A 22,959-nucleotide genomic window follows, 5' to 3' on the forward strand; every position below is an offset into this window, starting at 1 on the left:
TTTCTTTTTGGCTGATTCTGCAGAATATGTTACACCTTCACGGGGGCTCTTGACCGCTCTGGTAAACAGCAAAGCCCTTCAGAACGCTGCGATGCGACACGAGATGGACATAGAGCAGAGACCGATCCGCGCGCTTCGGTGGGACCGTCCGTGGCGGGGCTGCTGTGGATCCCGTCCGGCGCCTCAGGTCCCTTCCAACTCCAGAATGTTAAAAGATTCATGATTTCACGCCAGAAACTCTATCACGGGACGGGGGTGACAGCATGGGTGAGTGCAAGTTGATCAGGGAAATGGCATAGGATTTCTCTTTTAAACTGGCTTTCCCAATAATAAATTATGGAGTAAAGACACAGAGAAGAGAGATGCATTTTATGCAAGTGTTCAAGGAAGCATAGCTTATTTTAAACAACAGTTTCTGAAAATAACCTTTCATTCTCTGCCCTTATATTTTCCCTAATGGATGGTATCACACGGGTACACGGGCTGACTAGTGGTGTTCATTCAATTTTAAGTCGCCCTGTCCTGCTGCCGGACGGCCGTTTTGCACGTCCGCTGACGTTGCGGGATGAAGTGCAATCAGAGTGAGGAGTCAGGTGTGACATGGCATGTCGGAAACAACGCCTGCTTTTCGCAGATCAGTTATCCTTTACAGGCTGGTATTTAGAACCATCTTTAGTTAATTCAATAGCTCTGCATCTCTGGTAGAGAGGATGTCAACCTGAGTTAATTTTTTTGCTTATCAGATGCAAGGAGACAAGATGACATTAAAACGATGGAAAGAGACTATCCAGGATGCATATTTAAAAATAAAAATCAAGCAAATCTTTAAGGAGCTTAAGAGTTGCTTAGATTGATTTGCTGCAGCCGAGGGATTTAAAGAAAAAAAACGACAATTGCCACAGACCATTGACCAGGATAAACTCAGATATTTCCCGTTGTCGTCCTTTAAGCTGATACTTCACAGTCTCCGGTGACATCACAGTCTCCTAATTTTGAGTGAAGTCAAATCTTGTGATGGGAAAAGTGCTTTAAAGGGACTAGGGCTTATTCGTTTGTTTGTTCCCTGAGTTGACTCAGGCTTGTTAATCTCTAGGTACAGTAGAGTCATAGAATCATTAATATCCTGGATTTTACAGGCTCTCGCTAACACCTGCTCTAGCCACATGCTGTGCTCTTCTGAAGTGGCTGTTCCGGGGATTTCCACATGTACCTAGGACATGCCCAGCTTCATGGCGGCCCTGCTCTCCCGGTCAGAACGCAACCCCGCGCCCCTGCCATAGGCATACAGGGCACAAGACAGACTCTCAGTGGCCCACCTGCAGGACGGCGGAGGCAAAGTGGGGGAATGAGACCTCCCCCGATCTTTGGGTTGTGTGTGAACGTGGCACTGCTGGTACCTTTATTTCAGTGGAGACTTATGAAATGGGCCATTGGAGTGTTAGCTGGTGTCCTCTCTCCTTCAGGATGCTGGATGGGGAACGGAAAGAGGTAAGTGCCGGCACATGGGTCCTCTCTTCAGCAACTGAGTCATGGCTTAGGGCAATTTTTATTTTCTTAGGATGGTTTTCTCTGGAAAGTTCTTCATCCCCTGGAGCAAGTAAGTTTCTGTCAGGTCTTGCTTACCAGCTTCCCTGAGCTGTCCAGACAGAATTTTCTGAAACGTGGTCGCCATGCAGGCGTCAGCTGGGCGCCGCAACACTGTTCATTCAATAACCACTTTGGGGGCATATTTTGTGTGGGAGAGATTTTCTTTCTCCTTCATTCTTCTCTTCTCTGAAGAAAATTTTTTCTTTGGAAGATTGGCTCGAATTGAAGAATTGACATTTAGGACTCTTCTGAACTGAGACCACGAAGCCATTTTCAAATAAAACACAATTAGTAGAGAAGGGATGTACTTTCGGAATATGGGTTTGTCCAGCCGGTGTCTTTCTATGTAAGACGGTCATTATTGAACAACTTTGATCTCACTGGCTGCTCAGGCATCTTTGTAGAGAAACAGAAATAATTAGAAAAGTGCAGAAGTATTTCAACTCTTCAGGACGAGCCACTGATGGATAATACATCATCTAACTTTCTCCTTAGTGACTGGGTGCTTCTGTGTCTGGACAGGAAAAGCACATTTTGGTTGTTTCAGAACTAGCCAGCCTTGCCTTTCCTTTTCTTCCTTCCTTTTCTTTCTTTCTTTCTTTCTTTTTCTGTTATTGGAACATTATTTTAGTGACTTACTTTTTGTGTATTGTCTGGTGCAAAATTATTTTAGTGCATCGCATGTAATCGCATTTGCGTGAATGGAGTGTGAGACAATATTTACTCCGCGTGCGTGTTGCTCTTAAAGTCACCTGCACCCGAGAAGACCTTCGTACTCATAGCCTTTCACGAACTGCGTATTAATATGAACGGACTACATGTTGATTAGACGCGCGAGGCCCTGACATGTTTCATAGAATCGTTCGTAAGGCAGTCTCAATTTCAATGACGAATGCCTCCTGTCTGCTTGTGCTTCGGCCCTGTACGGTAGTCCTTCATACTCGTGGCAAAATACCGCTGCCCTTCGTGTTCGGAAATGATAATACTGACGAAGATATGTGGGAATGTATCTACCAAATCAATACGGGATACATAGTTGATTGCACACAGGGTGGGAAGCACTGTTGTCTCTACCGGCAGAGTCTCCCGTTGTAATTTCGTCCTCAAGTTGGGGGTTCCACATACAGGTCAGCACATGGCCTCAGGTGATCAGTCAGGAAGTTATCTAATTGATATCTGTCCACCTGCAGCCCCTTGGTCTTTCGTTTTCTCAAAACTTTCTTTAAAAGGATGTGTGCTGCCTCCGATTGCTTTAGAGCAACGCAGTCTACCTGACGTGTGCGTCTCGCGTCTTTTCCTCCCGTCCTCGTTCTGTTTGGCTCTGAGATGCTTGGGTTTACCTGCTGTCTTCCAACACATCTGACTTTGTCCAGTCCTATGGGAGGCACCGCCTTCCCACACCCCCGGTCCAGGCTTTTGGCATGTCTATTGTGGCCCAAGGTTAGCATCTGCTCCCCACGTTCCCCAGCCAGGCACTGGGCCGTGATCTGGGGTGACTGAGATGAAGGAGCCGCCTGCGGTTCAGTGAGGGACATACGAGAAGGGCTCTGTTGCCTTTGCCTGCCCGGCCTGCGTCCTCAACTCTCCTTCTTTTTCGGTCTTGTTTTGCTTAGGGGAAATGCAAGTCCTTATAGACACAGCCACTCTAGGACTGTCAGGCAAGACCAACCTACACCAGCTGAAGACTCCGAGGGGAAAAGAACTTTGAGCAGAGGGACTAGGAGCTTGGAAATTGTTCTAGGCCATTAACCCTGCGGGGTGGTGCCAAGAGGGAGTGTCCCTGTGTTCCCGCTCCCACAGTATCTGACGTGGCTCAGGTCTCGACCCCTCGCCAGCTGCTTGCACAGCCTCTCCTTACGCGTGAGTCACCTGCGTCTGTCCAGCCAGTTCCTTTCTAGAGTCAGCTGCCAGCAGGCGGTTCCTGCGGCCGCACCACCAAAGAGCCATCATCATAGTAGAAATAGGTGAGCTGCTGCAATATGGAGCAATAGATTTGTCCAGAAAATGTAATGCAGAACATCTCTGACTTTTAAGACGCATTTGTAAGTTTTCTGAGGAAACGGCACACACAGTTGGTCATAGCAGTTTCGGGTTTCCCTTTGTAGAACCTGAGTTTTTGTAACTTGTGGGCACAGTGTGACAAAGCTCTGCCTGTTGTCTTTTTTTTTCTCTTTTTTGTAAGATTTTATTTATTTTTTTGAGAGAGAGCACAAGCTGGGGGAGCGGGAGAGGGAGAAGCAGACTCCTCGCTGAACAGCGAGCCCGATGCAGGGCTCCATCCCAGGGCCACGACCTGAGCTGAAGGCGGATGCTTAACCGACTGAGCCACCCAGGCGCCCCTGCCTGCTGTCTTTCTTATTTCAGGATTTGTTATCCATCCAGAGTGAATGATAACGATGTTGTAAGAGTCGACTTTAAATCGTAGCAGTATTTTATAGCAGCAGGAGACCAAAAAAGCATAGGTAGTAAGTGAGTACACCACAGGGATCACTAACATTTTAAAGTTTCTCTAGTTCTGAGTTTAATTGCAAACATTTTCAAACTTTGTAGACAGAAATGATCTTTTTCAGAAATCCTTCAGAATTTGAGAATGGAAAATAATTTTCATGGCTAATCAACAAAAACAGTCCACCCAGAAAGATACATGTTGATCTCAGGGAATTTAGGAGACTATCTTAATGAATGTCATCAAACAGTTACACTAAAATAAAAATTTTTACTATGGAAACTTATAAATGCACAGAAAAATAAAAAGAATATTATAGTAAACTCCTATGCGCTTAGTACTTTGCTTCAACAAGTATTAACTCGTGTCCAGTTTTATTTCTGTTGTCTCCACTGAAGCAGGGAAGCACACTTCTCCATTTATTTTGGAGAAAATCCCAGACATTTATATTAATTTATCTGTAAATATGTCAAAATGTATCCATTAAACAGGAGTTTTCTTTTCCTCTCTTAAACACACCACAATCTAGTGACCAAATCTAAAAAAGTTAGCCATTGTTCCTCCACATCATCAGCATGTACTCTGCATCCTTCCTGCCCGCCTGGGCTCTCATGGCCAAGGCCTCACGGTCTGTAGGTCACACGGTCTGGTCTCAGCCCCCTCTGATTTCAGCCTCAGAGTCTCACACGAGCTCGGGCTCTTTCCTGCTGCCACGCTTCCTCTAAGCCTGAGGTCTGTGTCTTTTGGGGCCAAAGGAACCAGCACAGCCCAGAGTGCATAATGCGTCCCCCGGGTGCGGGTCATAAAAACCCACGGCGGACACTGTGCTAACAGGGAGCAGGAGTCCGCTCTTCCTGTCCTGCGTGAAGACAGCCCCCGTCAGCCTGCCATGTGCCTCTCAGAGGCCCGGGCTGAAGGGCCTCTGTGCAGGGCCTCACGTGCAGGCCGCCTCCCTAATGTACCTTCCCATCAGCTTTTCCTCCTTCCCAGTAATACTTTCCTGTCCCCATGAGTCTGTTTCCTGGAGTGACATCTCAAGCCCTTGGGGAATGCAAACTATGTTATCCTATCTTTTTTTTTTTTTTTTTTTTTTTTTTTAATAACAAAGGTTGAATCCAGATCCAAATAACATTGTAATTTGTTATCTCATAATTCTTTTAAAAATTGTGATAAGATACGTATAACATAAAGTTTACCATCCTGTTTTTTAAAACATTTATTTATTTATTTGAGAGAAAGAGAGAGTGCATGTGCGAGGGAGTGCTTGTGAGTGGGAGGAAGGGCAGAGAGAGAGAATCTTGAAGCAGACTCCAGCGGAGCACAGAGCCTGATGCAGGGCTCCAACCCATGACCCACGAGATCATGAACTGAGCCAAAACCAAGAGTCTGAGGCTTAGCTGACTGAGCCTTCCCGGTGCCCCCATCCTAACCATTTTTACATGTACAGTTTAGTGGTGTTAAGTACACTCTCGACGTGCAAGCAGCACCACCGTCCTTCCCCAGAACTGAGTGCATCTTGCAGACAGAGACTCTCTCCTCATTAAACACGAATTCTCCATTCTTCCCTCCTCTCAGGTCCTGGCAACCCCATTTTACTTTACGTCTCTGAATTTGACAACGCTGGGTACCACACGTAGATAGATCTTGGAGTATTTCCTTTTATTTTTAAATTTTTTTGGTAACTGACTTAATTTCACTCAGCATAAGGTCCTCAAGTTTCATTGACACGGTAGCATGTGTCAGAACCTTCTTCCTTCTTAAAGCTGAATACAAGTCCATCGTATATTGTATATCTCTATATACGTATCCATCCATCCATTCATCCAATGTGGGCAACTTGAATTGCCACATTGATTGGCTCTTGTGGCTAATGCTGCTATGAATACAGGGTCCAAACGCCTCTTAAAGACCTTGCCTTCAGTTCTATAAGTTACAGGCCAGAACGTGGAATTGCTGGATGATATGGTAATTCCATTTTACATTCCCATCACCAATGCCCATGAGTTCCAATTCCTTCACATTCACCAATACATATTATTTTCTGTTTTTCTTAAGGATGAGCATTAGAATTTTACTTTTAAAATATGAAATGAAATATTGCACAAGATCAGGGCATTTGAAATACTGGGCTCTAAGGGCAAGTGGAAGCAGAGGGGGCAGGTCTGCTGGGGAACATCAATCTCTATACCAAAGTGAGTGTGTGTGTGTGTGTGTGTGTGTTTATAATAGCCATCTTAATGGGTATGTGTTTTAATTCTCTTCTAAGCAATGTATTTCTTCTCCATTTCTCCGTCTCTGTCTTCCTCTCATTCTTTTTTAAGGAAATAAGATGGTACTGTTTTTCCATAACCAGGGTTTTTCTCATGGCACGCCTGCACTGCTGATTTACAACAGAAGGTTTGTTTCAACAAGACCCAAGAACCAAGTTGAGTGGGTTGTCACTGACTAAAGATGGACTGGTTTTTGCATGAATAAAGATAACAGTTATGATGAATTAAAACACATCAAATACATTTAAAGAAATGATTTCCTAATGATACTAAAATAAAAAAGAAAGAAAAATCCATCAGTCACCTTTGAGGGTTGTATGGCTCCAATCCATTATTTTGAAAGCTGGTAAGTAAGTGAATAGAATCGAGCTTTTATTCTGCTTTTCCTTTACTAACTGTACCTGAGGTAATCAAATTATTAATGAGATGGCTTCTCTCTACAAATCACCCCAGTTAATAAAGAAGGACAAAAACGATACTACAGTAACATTTTGCAAGTCCCACCAATGCGATGGAGCTGGGCGCTGAGTGCCATCCTCTGCTGCCCTCGTAAAATGGATGCTGACCAGATGCTGACCAGACACCACATGCCTTCCCGTGGACGGTCACAACATCACCTCTGGAATATTCTTGCCAAAAAAAGAAAACCCGAATCTCAGGAAGCCTAGAGGTTTACCTAGCCAATTTACAAGAAATGCTGGTCAAAGGGGACACTTGTGTTTCGAACTCATTTTATACAGAACCAATTCTGGAAATAAAACAGACATTGAAACTGTGAATGAGCACATATCCATTGTGCCAAATAAGCCTAGACTTTTCCAGAAATTTCACACAAAAGCACAAAAATGTTTGCCTAGTTCAAATTTTTATCTTAGGAAGGGGTTAATCTGAGCGGCAAAGGAGACTTTTTAAAAAAGAGGTTGGCACTTAACATGATGCCTATTATTTCTCTCGACATCCTATCTTCTTATCTTGCTCTTGGTTTTGTGGAATAAGATGAAAGAAAATTGCTAGCACTCTCTAGCCCTGTGTGCTTGGTTTTAGTAATCTCGGCTTTGATTCAGATATTTTAAATGTTTTCCTCCCTGAAAAAGGCGTGAGGCTCAAATAAGGGGCCAGTGGGGTGTGGGGCAGTTAAATTGGATTCTGTAGTGTTTGGTTCCCCGACTACGGGAATAATCCTACTAATAATCTTGTCTTCTGACCTTATATAGTCTGGGGCCTTTGTTCTCTATCTGTCGAATACACACATCTTTCAGTGAACAGTGAAAAATCTGAAAATTTTGAAATGCCAACTTAAAAGTGATTTGATTTCCTTAGAAACCAAGAATGAATTCTAAGAGTTATCCCCTATGTCAAGTCCAGGAATGTGCGGATGTTATTGGTTTTTAATGATTGATACAGAATTCCCTTTTGTGGGAGAGCAAGCTACAAACAGCAAGATGGCTTGTAATGAGTCCTTACTTGAAGGTGAGTTATTTACTGCTTGTTTCCAATCTCTTCATGGTTAATACTTATTGCTGAAGATGGATTGTGTGGTGTCACTTCAGTCCTTCAAACATTTAACAGTTATTCATTAAATATGTCCCGAGGGCCAGCTCTGTGTCAGGAACTACACCGGGTCATGGGACGTTAGCGATGAACAAGAAGTACACATTCTCTTCTCTCTAGAAGATTGTAGCTTGGTGGGTTTTCCAGGAAAGCACATGCCAAGACGGAATGAGAAAGGAAAGGGATCACAGAAAGTGCTGGTCTCAGATCACGGAAAAGGGAGTGCGGGTCGAGGAGGGCAGCCTCAGAACACGAACAGGTCCGACAATGTCGCAGAAAGAGGGGACAAGGTAGGAAGAACCTCGGGTCCAGTGTGGCTCTGGGAAAGTCTCAGCTGGGCTCAGCGTACTGACCCGAGTCACGTCTGTCACACAGGCCAGGAGGGGCCCCGCTGTGATACCTCTGCTGTGTGCAGGCAACCCCGGCAAAGTATGGCCTTGGTGGGAATCCCGCCGTGGATCCAGCAGGCGAGGAGGCTGGAGCACGTCCGAACCCGACAGATTGTCGTGGTCACGGCTGTTGCCATGGCGAAGGCAAGCGCTGAACACGCGTTACCATAGGGACGTCGTGGGGGAGTTTGGTTACAGAGGGAAGCTCACGGGCTGTCACTCTTCTTCCCCTGCTCTGCTCCGTGTCCCCGAGCAGTGCGACCCCATCTCCCTTGTCCTGCCCTTTCCAACTGGTCCAGCCGGTGCGAGGCGCCCGCAGGAGTCTGGAAGGCGGAGGGGAGAGTCCGCTGCGTCCCTCCCCTTCTGTACCTGCGTCTTCTGGTCTCTGCAGCCGAAGCTGCATCCCTCTGGGTGTCCGGCTCCCATCAGTCTGCGGCCCTGGCTTCGTGTAAGGAGCCACCGTCTCTGCGACTCTGCTTGTTGTCATCGTCCTTTTACTCCTCGGAGGCCACAGGACCGTCCTGCCGCCATTGGTCTCTCTTCCTGACCCCGGTCTTGCCGTTTGCTCTCCGGCTTCACAGTTTCCACCACCTTTGTAACCGGGTCTTTGCACGAAATCTTTGTTTGACGTGCCAGCGAGCTCTGTTTCCTAGTGAGCCCCGGACTGGAAGCCTCGGCTGAAGAGGTCGCAGAGATTTCCCTGATGGAGTGACATGTCAGCTAAGACCGAGGGGTGAGCAGCAGCTCCCCGCACCCCGCACGGGGACTGCGGTGCGACGCTGGCTCGGTCCTTGCACACTCGCTTCATCCGAGAGGACCCGTTGGTTTTCAGACAGCAGAAGGGCTCGATGCGCCGTTTGGGAGCCGGAGAGCTGGAGCGCACGGGGCAGCGCCGCCCCTTCTAGACGGGCGACCTCAGGCATTTACGAAGCTCCCTGTGCTTCAGCGTCTCGTCTTCGTGAAGTAAAATAACATCACCCTCAGGAAGCGAGGAGACGTCCAAAGGTCAATCTGTGTAGACGACGACGTGATGCTTGAGCTCCATCCCCGCCCCCGCCCAGGCACTGCAGGACTCCGCAGAGCCGTCCTGTGCCCCGTGCGCTCTGGGCCCCCGGGAGAGTCCGTAGATCCGGTAGATGCTACTTCATTTTCATTCTTTCCGTCTTCTTTTTCTCTTTTTTAGATTTTATTTATTTATTTGATAGAGACGGAGCACAGCATGAAGAGTGGCAGCAGAGGGAGAAGCAGGCGCCCACCAAGTAGGGAGCCCAGTGTGGGGCCGATCCCAGGGTTCCAGGATCAGGATCAGCTGAAGGCAGACGCTTAACCGACTGAGCCACCCGGCGCCCCTGGATAGTCGCTCTTAAACTGCATCATAGTCTGAGGTCAACCTGATTATTTGTTACTCAGTCTTACATTAATTTCTCTTCCTGCCTGAATTCTTTTGGGTTTTTTTTCTCATCACAGAAATTCAACAATTTGGGGAAATATGTTGAGGTGTTGGTCACTTTCATTGTTTTGGTTGACAACCAGGTATGTCCTATCATTTTGCAGGTTTATTTATTTTTTCCTTTTGGGAGGTTCTTTTTTTTTTTTCCTATGATATTATTGACACAATTTCCTATTCTATTCTATTGGTCTAGGAGAAGTCAACATTTTCCTTTCAATTTATAAATTGACTCAGTTCACTTGACATTTTACATAAAAAGCAGCAGGCCCTTATAACCAAGTTAATGATTATGGTTGATACCATCGGTAAGGCTAAATCTTGAGATCATTTTATTGTTCTCTGGATATTTAACAGCCTCCCTGATGTCGGTCGTCCTTTCCAGCCACTGGAAGTACGCGATCGGTTGGAACCTGTGTGGTTAGCTGCAGAGCTACTCTGGCTTTCATTGTCTGTTGTCTGTCCTCTGCCTCCTCCGGTCCAGTCTCTTTTTCATTATCTCCTCCATTCAGAGCCATCCAGGATCTCACTGACACCCAATACAAGGCTTTATTCAGTGTTGAATATAGTTCCAGGCTTCGGCCAGTTATGGGATATAAATATCTGCACATATTATAAAGATAATCAAAACTTAGGGCAAAGATCCTGGGGCTGGTCTGCTCACCTAGAGGCTCAGGTTGTCCTGATTCTTCATTGTCCATACCTGGATGTACAGGTTCTAGAGCCACCATGAAAGGAACAGCTTGGGGGCGAACGTCACAATCCAGGATAACCTGGACTTGTCACGTAGCAATGACATGGTGGTTAAGGGAATAAGCTCCAGGAAAAAAAAAAAAAAAGATGAACTAGGCTCAAGTCTCTGTTTTCCCATCTCCTGACTGGGTGATCTTCGACCACTCAATCACTTCTGCCAAGCTTTAGAGTCCTAGTCAGTAAAACTGTGACGATAATAATATGTTCCTCATAGGGTTGTGGTGATTGCTAAATTAAATAAGGTTTTGCCTGGTCTCCAATATAAAGAAAATATTTAAGATCCCTAAGTTGTTATTGTCCCTTTGATTACTACTAGTCAATATCTGAATAAGTATAATATTTTACTACTGTGTCTTTCTTATTTTTATCTAATAAATACACTTAATATCTTTTAAGATAAAAAAAGAAATTGGGGTTGCTACTCTCATATTTGACTCCTGAGGAAAACAACCCACAATCTGGGCAAGAGGTTCAATGAACTGGACATTTGAGCTGGCATTCAGTTTTTAGCAAGAATAAACTGGAGGAGAATGCTGGAAGTTTAAAGCCTATTTCTTAAATGGCTTTGGACTAGGGTGTTCTATTTTCTCCTCCAGGAAGATCAATTATCTAGATGCCAGATTTCTGCTGCCCGCTCTTCTATTTTATCCTCTTTTTCTGACTTTTTCATTTCTTTTTCCTTCACCTTTGCTTTCCGCGAGAACATGTCATATCTTTCTCCATGTCCCATATATTTTTTCTTTTAGTTTAATTGAGGTATAATTGACAGAGTGCACTGTACATTTATGGCATATGCCAGACTTGACTTACATATATTACTTATATTGTGAAGTAGTGACCACAATACACTTAGTTATTGGTCATCTCCTCATATAGTTATTTTATTTTATTTTATTTTTTTAAAAGATTTTATTTATTTATTTGACAGGCAGAGATCACAAGTAGGCAGCGAGAGGAGGAGAAAGCAGGCTCCCCGCTGAGCAGAGAGCCTGATGCGGGGCTCGATCCCAGGACCCTGGGATCATGACCTGAGCGGAAGGCAGAGGTTTAACCCACTGAGCCACCTAGGCGCCCCCTCATATAGTTATTTTTAAAAATCTCTTTTAATGAGAACTTTTAGGGTCTACTCTAAAGGACTTTTAAATACACGGCAGGGCAGCGTTAACTGTCATCAGTCCGTTGTAGAGACCATCCCCAGGGCTAGGTATCTTATAACTTGAAGTTTGTATCTTTTGATTAGCTTCCTCCAGTCCCCCCTCCCCCACACACCATAATCATACATTTGATCTCTTTTTCTGTTGTTTATTTTTTCTATTTTTTTTTTTTTTTTTAGATTCTACATATAAGTGAGATCATGTGGTACTTGTTTTCTTTCTCTTCTCTCTCCTTTGCCTGACTGATCTCACTGAGCGTAGGATCCATTTATGTCGTTGCAAGTCGCAGGATTTCCTTCCTTCTCTGGCTCAGTAGTATTCCTTTCTATATGAAGGAGTATGTGTAAAGGAACGTTTTCTTTTTTTTTTAATCGATTCACCTGTCGATGGACATTTATGTTGTTTCATGTCTTGGCTACTGTAAACACTGCAGTGAGCTCGGGAGAGCTGTTAAGTCTTTGACCGAGACTTTGTTTCCTTTGGATGGGTACCCAGAAGACTTAATGTTCCGCAAGGTCCTATTAGTTCTTTACGGCTGCAAGTGATATTTTAAATACTGCCATGACATGATTAGTCACCCTATGTTTTTTACATTTTTCCCAAGTGCAGTTGCCTTCCTTTCAAAATTATCTTCCTACAGCTTATCTTCTCTTTTCTATATTACAAAAACAACGTTCTAAAATGTTTGTTTCTTGGAACAGAGGTTGTCAAAATACACTCTTCCAGCTGTATCATGTTATCTTTATTTTTTGCCAAAGGTTTTCAAAGGCCTAGACACTTTATTTCTTGTATACTTGTCTTCGATAGGAGGCAGTTCTATTTTGGTCTGTTATTTCCACAAAAGTTAGGAGGCACCTTCTCTTTGGGTCTGTTCGGTGTCTGGCCTCGCATCCCACTCCTGCGTGTCCACCTTCCCAGCTGACGATCACGAGAGACGCGGGACGGAGACCCAGGCGCAGAGAACATCAGGGCCCGGGCAGCCCCAGAAGGGGTCGGGGGTGAACCCGGCGTCTGTTTCCGTATCTGATAAACCCTTTAGCTTAGTAATAGCTTTTAGGCGCATAAGGTCATCCCCCGTTATCTTCCTGCCAATCTGGGCAAACGTCCTTTTGTTTTAGAGAAATGCGTCAGGGCGAGGTTAAATCTGTCAGCGGGGAGAAGCTGCCTGTCTGTGCTTCCGGTCTGTGCCCCTCCGCGCGTTTCCGGTCTGTGCCCCCTCCGCGTACTTCCGGTCTGTGCGCCCCTCGCGTGCTTCCGGTCTGTGCGCCCCCCGCGTGCTTCCGGTCTGTGCGCCCCCCGCGTGCTTCCGGTCTGTGTGCCCTCCGCGTGCTTCCGGTCTGTGCGCCCCCCGCGTGCTTCCGGTCTGTGCGCCCCCCGCGTGCTTCCGGTCTGTGCGCCCCCCGCGTGCTTCCGGTCTGTGTGCCCCCCGCGTGCTTCCGGTCTGTGCGCCCCCCGCGTGCTTCCGGTCTGTGCTCCCCTCGTGTGGCTTCAGGTCATCCTTTAGCTCAGTGTTTGCATGAAGCGCTGAACAGGCTTTAAGTAGAGGATTTCCTATTTTCCTATAATTCCTTCATCCCTCCCACCCCTCCCTCCTTCTTCCCCACTTTCTAGAGCTGTCCATGTTGTTGCACATGGCAAGGTATCATTTTTCCTGGCTGAATAATGTTCCATTGTATGTGTATATGTATATGGAATGGAACATTATTCAGCATATATTCAACATATATATATTTTCAACTATATATATAAAAATATATATTCTATATATATATATATATATATATATGTGATGCATCTTCTTCATTTGATGAATCATCTTGTATGTTGTTCATCTTACACAGGGGAAGATTTGTTAGTAGGATAAATAGCCAGAAGCAGAAGAACTGAGTCAAATGGTATTTGAGTTTCTAATATTTATGAATATTGCCAAATTACTATCCATAAGATTTCAGCAATTTGTATTTCTGTCTATAAAATCTGAACATGTTTCCCCACAGACTTGCTGGAAGAGTGTGTTATCAAGCTTTTAGATTATATTCATTATACATGATAGGTGAGACAGCGTACTAGGGTTTAATTCCCATTTCTCTTACTGTGAGATTGAGTCTGAGTGTCTTTTCATTAGACTATAGGCCATTTGTATTTTACTTTCTGTGAGCTCTATTTATATCCTTTTCCTCTTGGGTTATTGGTTTTTAATTATTTAAATCAATTTTGGGGAGCATTTTATTCATTAATGTAGTTATTTCCCTGTTATATGAATTATAAATACTTTTTGGTTGCCAGTTTATTTTTTGTCTTTTGGCTTTGTTTCTATTTTATTTTGCCCAGTAGAAATCTTTTTTAATGTAAGAAAATTATTAGGCTTTTCTTTTATGGCTTCTGGATTTTTGAAAAATATTTTAAAAGAAATCCTTAAAATGAGATTTACGAAGAAGTTCTCCCATATTTATCTTATGATTTAATTGTGCATGTGTACGTTTTGGTTGATTTGGAATTTTTTCTGGTATGATGTAAAAAGTATAAGTTATGAATATAATTTTTTTTCCAGTTGGCTAGCACCCTAAGCAGGAATAGGATATCTATTCTCAATGTCACTGCTTTTACTCACCCTTGTGCTGGAGGTAATAGTCTACGCAGTTAAATTAAAGAAAGATAACACAGTCACAGAAATTCTAAGGGCATCTAAAAAATCACTGTGATTTGATGATTGTATACGCGGAAAATCAGAGAATATACTAAAAAATAAGAGATTAAATAAGACAGTGTGGTCTAAAAACATTTTATATATAAATCAATAGTTTCAATTTACAAATAATAGTCAGTTTTAAGAGCTAATATAATTTGTAAAAATCCTATGTACAGTGGCAACAAAAGAATAAAACACATAGGAATAACATTTGATGCAGCACATACATGATCCATGTAAAGTTCAGACCACTGTTATGAGGCACCAGGAACTGCTGAACACATGAAAGCAATACCTTGCTTTGGATCGTGATCGTCAATGAAAATATCCTTCTTACTAAGCTAACTTATAAATTGGCATGACAATGAAAGGATCAATAGAATATTTTTAAAATACACACGTTGATGCAAAAGGACATGTGGAAAAATAAATAGAAATCGCTAATGAAATTCTGAGAAGGAGCCCTGAAAAGGGACCGTTATTACCATTAACCTATTGTAAGCTGCAGAATTTAATGCAACAGGCTTCGAGAGCATAGATAAGACAGACGGACCGGAGAAGAAATAGGAAGTTCAGAGAGAGCGTCCAGCAAGCACGGGAATCCCATACGTAAGTGTGCAGCCTTTCCCTTCCGGGCAGAAGATGACGCTGGGACCACTCGTTTATGTGAAACTGCCAAGTCGCTGATCATCCTACAAACAGTAAAAATTCTAAAATGTGACACAACAGCCCTGCATCCTAGAAAAAGCTAATGAGATTGAAGATGCACTTTGGGTTCCGACTAAACCCGTAACTTGAGCAAAGGAATAACTTGTTCCTAGGCCCAAGGAAAGCTAGTTGCCAAATTTTGACTATAGAGAGCAGAGTGAACTTTATATATATTCTTTTCCCACTGCCCAGTGTAGATGGATGAGGAAGGAGAGGGAATGAGACTTTTTCCAAAAGCGAAGCAGAATACTTATAATATAACCATAGGAATTGTTTGTAAAAATTGCTTTTAGACAATCCACTGCTTATGGGGGAGAAAGGCGGTATTCTTGAACAATTTTTAAAATACCTGTTTCACTCAGTGTAGAGGAAATTTTGTAGGACAACAGGAGAGCTGCCTTTAAATGCCTTACAAATAATTTCTGCTCTCTTCCAGGGCCATCGTGGAGAGGACCTGCAGGTCACCAGGAGTCCACCAGCAGGCAGAACGCGGGAGAGGCAAGCTGTGTGCAGTGTTAATTGCTCTCATTAGAGCTCAGGAGTTCTTAGGGAAGTAGTTTGGCTTAGAGATGCTGCTCTGGGTTTCTCCTCTCCAGGTGTTCTTATTTTAGGCTTCTTGCTTTATTGCCTTGCTTGCCTAATTTCACTTTCACCCATTTTCTGGGTTGAATTTGAATAACATTTCTTTAGATCTTTCTGAGATATTGGGCAAGATAGCAGTGTTGTATAGATTAACTAATTCAGGGTCTTAAAGCCATTTGATTCAGGGTGCAGTATAAATGCAAAGCAGGATGCGCCATAAAGCAAAATGCTAATTATTGCAGGCGATGCAGATGCTGGTTTTAAAGGTACCAGATGTGGATCGTCTCTCAGTATCATGGGCTGGCTCCTGGAAGAAAACACGACGCATGCGAATGGTACAAACTGAGTAAAACAAATCACTCAGAAGAATAAAAACCACCGGGTAAGCAGAGCCACAATTATCCTCAGAAAAATCAGGATGCCACTTTCTGGAAGACAGCCAGGTGGAACGGGCAACAAAATATCTGGTAAAATACCCAGTCCAAAAAAATGATTTTGAACACTGATGAGTTATACTTTTGTTGGTTTTCTTTGTACATTGTCGTATGGTTTAACAAGAGCCTGGAAAGCCACTTTGTGGCTTTGACACAATTCAATTTAAATTTTTAGAATTTTTCAAGATTTTTTTTTCCAGGGTAGGCTCAGGATTTTAGAGCAAAACCTAGAGCAAATTTTAGAGCAAAATTTAGAATATTTAGTTCACAACAGATTTATCATGTACCACGAAAACCAGGTAAACACATAATTGTTCATGGAAAAATGGATTGTTCTTGACTATCCACAGGCTTAAGTTGGTCTTTTAATGAATTTATTTGTGTTGTGTATTGCAAAAGGTTTGTGTCCAGTAAGAACACGTCAGTTTGGGCTGACAGACCAGAAGAAATGGAAAGGAGGCACACGCTCACAGCAAGGGTAAACACAGGTGCTCCGATAGACAAGTGTTTCCCTCCAGCCGTGTCACAGAAGGACGCCTGGGAAGTTGCCTAATTTGTGTCACCAGGAAGGGGGGAGGGAGCACATCAGTTCTTCAAAAGAGATAGTTTTAGCATTTGCTTCTGAATGAAATTTAATTCACAGGAGCTAATAAAGGGATAGCTAAGCAGTACAATGTACTGTATTTTTGGTGACAGTTTAAAAAAAAAAGGAAGAAAGAATTCAAAATATAAATTTGACTCAATTCTGAAAATTATACCATTCTATTATAGAATATGGGAGATAAAAAGAATCTGCAACTTCACAAATATTTACTGCTGGGCTCTTTTATGGAAGAATTCTCTATGGGTACTGCCCAGGCCCCAGTGTCCGATATGAATATAGAAATAGACACAAACAAAGATGCTGGAAGTTTCTAAAATCCATTCTATAGAAGAATTTTTCTTCACTTCAGCTGAAGAGGAGCTTCCTATTAGGATGATTTCTTGACGGTTTTTCCTTGACAGGCTCCATTATCTACTTCCATAACCCCGTGTGTCTAGCAGAATTCCATCCACGAAATTCAATACTTGAACTAACTATCCTAAAATAACAACATAAAAAGTGCACGAAGAGCTCCGTTAGCCAATTGGCAATTTCGGGCCCTGAACTGAGCTGCCCCCACGAATGGGCAGGGAGGGCTACAGAGAAGAGGGGTGACCTTCTCTAACCTCCTCTCTTCCTCCTGGCCCTCAGCAGATAACCTCGCCCCCTTGCATAGGAAGTGGAGGCCATTACTCAGAAATGGCCTCTGCTTCTTGCTCTGCCCCTACCAAGGGCAGGTCAGCCCTGTTCCTTCCTTCCGTTAAAAGATAAACTGAGCCATATTAAGAATTTCGGGGGTTTACTGGGGCAAAACTCAATTCGTATCAGGCAGTGCCAAGCCGGAAGGAATTAGGAAAACTCCGCCAGTGGGAACTAAGGAAAGACTTTTGTAGAGAAAAGGTGGACACAAAGCAAGGAAATTATTTAGTTGGCTACAGCTTAAAGCCTAGCTGGCTCTTTGGGATGGGTGGTCCAGAGCTTCCATTTCATGACCGCCAGGCATGGACAGGCTTAGGTTACATGCACTGTAGGACACTTTGACACTAGAGTCCCCTCAGCCCCTCCTCGTCTAATTAGTGTAACCCGTCCTCTTGTCTGGACCCAAGGATCCTCTCTACCTCTGGGCTCAATCCTGCCTTCTCCAGGGTCTCTTCTTTGTCAATGTTCTTAACTCTCTGCTCCTTCCCATCAGCCTTTGCGCTCACGTCTTGTGAAAAGCACCAGCCGAGAACGTGCTGATAGGGATGATGGTCGCCGTTATCTTCTGCCCAATTTCTTCTTCCCCTCCCCAGCCGCACTTCCAGATGTTTCTAGCCCGTACCCACATCTCCACCTTCGCTTTGCTACTGTGTGGCCTCTCCTGCCACTCTGCATGAGAACAGCTCTTGCCCAAGTCACTAATATTGTTCTTTTCGCTACATCTTGTGGAGCCTCTGGAACCTTCTCTCCTGGCCTCTCAGCAGCATTAGACCTCTGCTCCCTCTTGACGTCCTTCTCTCTCTGCTGCCGAACACGTCGCTCTTCTGCCTCTACCACTCTGACGGCGTGTTCCATGGGTTCCATGGGCTTCCCTTCTGCCAGTCTTCAAGGTCAGGGACTCTCCTCCCATCTTTGTTTTAATTTCACACTTGCTGTGGGGGTGCCCTCTACTCCCTTAGTTTTAACGAGTCTCTCTTTCCCCTGAACTTCACATTTCCACGTCCGACTGCCTAGTGAACATCACTTGCTGGGTAGATATCAGGGCCCCCCAGACACAGCGCGTCCTGGGCTGAATTCCTGTCTTGTCCCCCGATTGGCCCCTCTGTGTCCTCTCCCGCCATCCACCAGAAATGGGGGCATTCCCTGGACTCCTTCCCCACCACCAACCCCCGCCTCCAGTCAGCCCTCCGTTCTGTTCACTCTGCATCCTGCACACCCTCGAACGTGCAGTGGTCTCCGTCTTCCCTACTCACATCCTCAGTCAGGCAAGTACGGTTTCCCGCCTGGACTACGGCCGCCTCCCCCTGTCTCCGCGCCCCGACACCTTGTTCTCCCTCATTTGTTCTCTGCAGCCAGAGAGAACGTGCTATGGAGCAAACCCGTTGGTGTCATTTCCATGCTTAAAAACTTTCAAAGTCTTCCCAATCCCCTCATGAAGACGTCATCTCTTTGATATGGCTTATAAAACTCTCCATGATCTCATTTTCCTTCTCCTTGTTAGTTTCATTTTTTTTAAAGTATAAAGTTTATTAAGCCAAAGGGAGCTGGCTTCACTTCCCCCAAATGTAGACCAAAATCCATAGTCAGGAGAAGGGACTTGGGCACCAGACTGTTGAGGCTCAAATTCCAACTCTGTCACTGACTAATGTTTGACCTCAGGCAAGTTACTTAACTTCTTGGTGTGGTTTTCCTATCAATAAAATGGGAGGATAATTGAGTTATTGCGAGGCTTACTTGGGCTGGCTGGGTGTAAAGTACTCAGAGCGACACTGGGGCGTACGCGGCGAACGATCCTGTCTTCCTCGCGTTTGGAAGTCCAGAGAAGAACTCCAAACACTAAAGTACAATAGAACGTGAGTCAGCCTTACCAAGGTGTGCATTTCTTCTTCTTTTTTTCAATGATTGCTACTTCGATTCCTTTTGAAAATAGTTTGAAAAAAAGAGTCTTTTGTTGTTCCTGCTTTGTTGGCCTTCGACCCCAGACTTGGTCTGGGTTTTTGAACCAGGGTGTGCTTTACCTCTTCCTAGAATACTCTTCCCGTTCCCACGGCCCCTCTCTGAGCCGGTGCTGTTCCTCCTGTACATCTTCTGCAAGGCGGGCGCCACTGACGCATTCTCCTGACACGCTGTGTCCTCCCCCTTGCCACTTCCCGTTCTGTGTCAGCATCTCCCTTTCGCTGCCAGGTGTCTTCCGCGGGAACGCGAGCCTCGTGGAGGTGGAGACTGCTGTCCGGTCCACATTATTATTCCCTGTGCCTCGCATAGTATGTGCTCAGTTAATCAGAGACTCCCTGGGTGTCAGGAGCCTCCTTTCTCTTTAGGCGCCATCTCACTAGGACCGAAATAATTCCGTGTAAGAGCAAATTCACCCATTTAGAAAATACCATTTGTTTATTTTCCTTTTTCTTCTGACATTACAGTGGCATTGCCTTAGACACCATCGGGCTTTGCTGCTTTCAAATTCAAATGAGGCAGAAAGGAGGCAATGCATCTTCTAAGAGTGTGTGTTTGAAAACTTCTTCAACATGTGACGAGGTTTTCTCTGCGCCGGGTGTGAGATCCAGGTGTGACGGCATCGCTCTTGAATCGCGTATCTTTTTTTTTTAATTAATTTTTTTATTGAGGTGTAATCGACATACAGCATTATTAAATCTGTTGTCTTAAGTCTTCCCAAGACCCTTAGTGGTGGAAATCTCGATCTTGCGTGAATGGTAAAGAAATGTCCGAAATCAGGAGCCTCTGAAATCAGGGTCTTGGGGCAATTCCTCATTCACTCGCATACAGAGCAGTCCCTGCCTTTCCGGCGCACAGGCCCCTGGGAAGCCCCGATTCCCTGTCGGGCACTTACTGCTGAGATTTCATCTCACGGTTATAAATTATTCAACAAACAGTCCTAAGTCCTTCCTAGGAGTTGGTACTAGCACCCACAGAGACAACACAAAGACGAAGCCATGGTCCTGCCCTGCAGAGGAATCATCTAGAATGGTCCTCTGCTGCCCTTAAGAGCATCTGCCAGACACCTGAAAGGGAGTACAGGCACCTGTTCCAGGGGTTCTGCTCCTCCTGTCTTGGGCTCGGATTTCTTACCGATGCTGGCTTTCTGGACTCTGTTTTGTGGCTCTTCCTTTATCTCTTCCATGGCTGCAACCCAGACCTAGAACCCACTCCCTCTTTTTTGTTTTCCTCCAGGATTCTTTCCCTCAGGCTCCTGAAATATCATTCTGGGCAGCATGTTGCTGAGGAAATGGATAATCGGGAGAGAAGTTATACAGCATCCCACAGTCAGATCATCCAGCAGGGCTCTTTGAAAAGCCCTCCCCTGGCTCTCCCAACCTCACCTCTAGATGCCCCCTATGATTTTTTTTTTTTTGCAGGGGTGATGTGGGGGTTCTCTCTCTCTTTCCTCTCCGAGCTTCCTCTTGGCCACTCCAAAAAGAAAAATAATCTGTTCTCATGCTTGTTTATGCTAAGCAATTCAGCTCTCTCCATTTCTTACCCCGAGATGGCTTGGACTTCCTCTGCCTACACGTGGGTCACCGAGGCCCTTTGCTCAACCACGCACCCCCGTCCGCCCACTGCTCCCCACGCCTCTGGAGGCACAAGTGGACCTGTCACATCTGGTATAAGTGACAGTGTCTCCTGTTTTCCTCACAGAAGGTCGAGACCTGGGGACTACTTGAAAGACGAAGAAGAGTTTATTTACTGCATCACTTCGGCACTTAAAGGACAGGGGCCAAGGCATGTTCGGTATCGCGTTCCTACCTCCTGCACACAGTGGGGCATTTGACACACACTGATTACTGAAGGTGTTTACAGTTTCCGGGAGAGCTGCATTGGACTTACATGTGTTCTTTTTTTTTTTTTCCCCCTAATAGCTCGGCACCACCTACTCGTTCCAGTCGCGTGTTGGGGGCACGATGAACTTGAACCAGGTACAGTTCTCCGTGGCAGGCTTCTCACAGCGTTCTCCCTGACGTCTAAGGCAAAACAGCAAGGATCTGGCAAAACGTTTTGACTTTGCAGACTGTGGTGTTGTTTTCTTCAGGGGCCCTGACTGCCCGTATCCCCGAGGTAGAATGAACTTTTGACTCTGGGCACAGCACAAAGTCTCAAGCTGTTCCCTGCAGGAGTGGAGAGCTCGGATGGGGTTAAGGACTTTGGTGGCTTTTGCTAAGGCCTTAAAGACAGCTTCACCTGCATTTGCATCAGCAGGAAGGTCTGTGCCTGAGAAGCCGGCCGACCAGCCAAAGACCGAAGCTTGTTCTGAATATGCCATCCAGCTTCCTGGGAATCCAGCGATGGGGACCGATGCCTGACAATTGTGTTTTTCTTTAAATAAACCCAGCAGCTTTGCCACCAGCCGCTGTCTCCTGTGTGTGTTTAAAAAACATCGTGTCCTTGAAATGAGTCTCATCTCTTACATACCCTGTTCACCTTCTCAGGTGAAATGATCTCACGGAACCATTTTAACTTAATGAAATTACTAGCCTGGGCCAAAAAGCTTTACGTTTGAGTAGGACATTTCTTTTACTTCCAGAGCAGCTTTTCAGCGAGGAAACTGACGGTGATCTAGCTGTTGACCTTAAAGATGAAATATTTGCCTTTCTGCGTTGCGTACTTTCTCCGGAGAAAGTTCTGCTATGTTCCCGGATCTTCGATGAAATATTGTGGTCCCTCACACAGGGACGATGCTGTGGGTCTTATATCAACAATGTCACAGGTTCCCCTCCTTCCATCACCGACCGCCTGCATTTTGTTTGGAAGCCAGAACAGCAGAGCCGCGGGAGCAGATTTCTTTGCCGTGTCCTCTTCTCGTTTTGAATTGCTGCTCCATAAAAAAATAACAGCGGAGCTTCCTCTCGGTGCTGGTGCTGCGGCGCGGGCCATGGGCACTGCAGCACGCTCCGGACGACGCTTCTAGAGGCTCCGTAATTTCTTCCTGACCCCAGCTGGGATCAGTTTGTGTCCCGAAGCTTGCGGAAGAATAGCCCTTGTAATTCCTGTCCTAGCGTGGGTGCATTCTGGCTTGCTCCCATCTGAAAAGAAAATCTGAAAGGTGACAGTGTTTGGAAATGTTATTCCTCAGGAAGCAGGCAGAGAAACACCTTAGATTAATGGTCTCTTATGTGCTAAAAAGAAAAAATAAAGGTTTTGTGAGTCACATTAGAATGCTGTTCAAGTACTCTAACCTGCTAGGGTGTGTGTGGTCCCTTCGGGGCTTTGTTCCCGCCCCTTCCCCTTAACGTATTATTCAATAACCTGATCATTCTGTGATTCTTGAACTCTTTATCCACGTACTCTCCGACACACATCTATTATGCGTCTCTCATGTACAAGATGTTATGTAGGATCATTGATTCTGCCCTCCTCAAAAAAAAAAAAAAAAGGAAGCTCACAAAAAAACAGATTGCTGACATGCATGGGTTTACAAGCAGATAAGGCAGGTAGTAACTGATGCATACCACACAGGGTGGCTACAAATTCCTTTGTGCCACATGCTTTAAAACAAAAAAAATTTTTTTTTTTTTTTACAATTTCCAAATTACTTCCACCTGGACCATCTGATGTGCACACTGCGGTGGGTACACATCGAGCTGGGATTAGAATGCGCCTCTTCTGATTCTCTTTCCTTTTGTAATTTTGACGTTATCATCCTCACGCCAACTG

Source organism: Neovison vison, chromosome 3, assembly GCF_020171115.1.
Source record: "Neovison vison isolate M4711 chromosome 3, ASM_NN_V1, whole genome shotgun sequence".
NCBI classification, from domain to species: Eukaryota; Metazoa; Chordata; class Mammalia; order Carnivora; family Mustelidae; genus Neogale; species Neogale vison.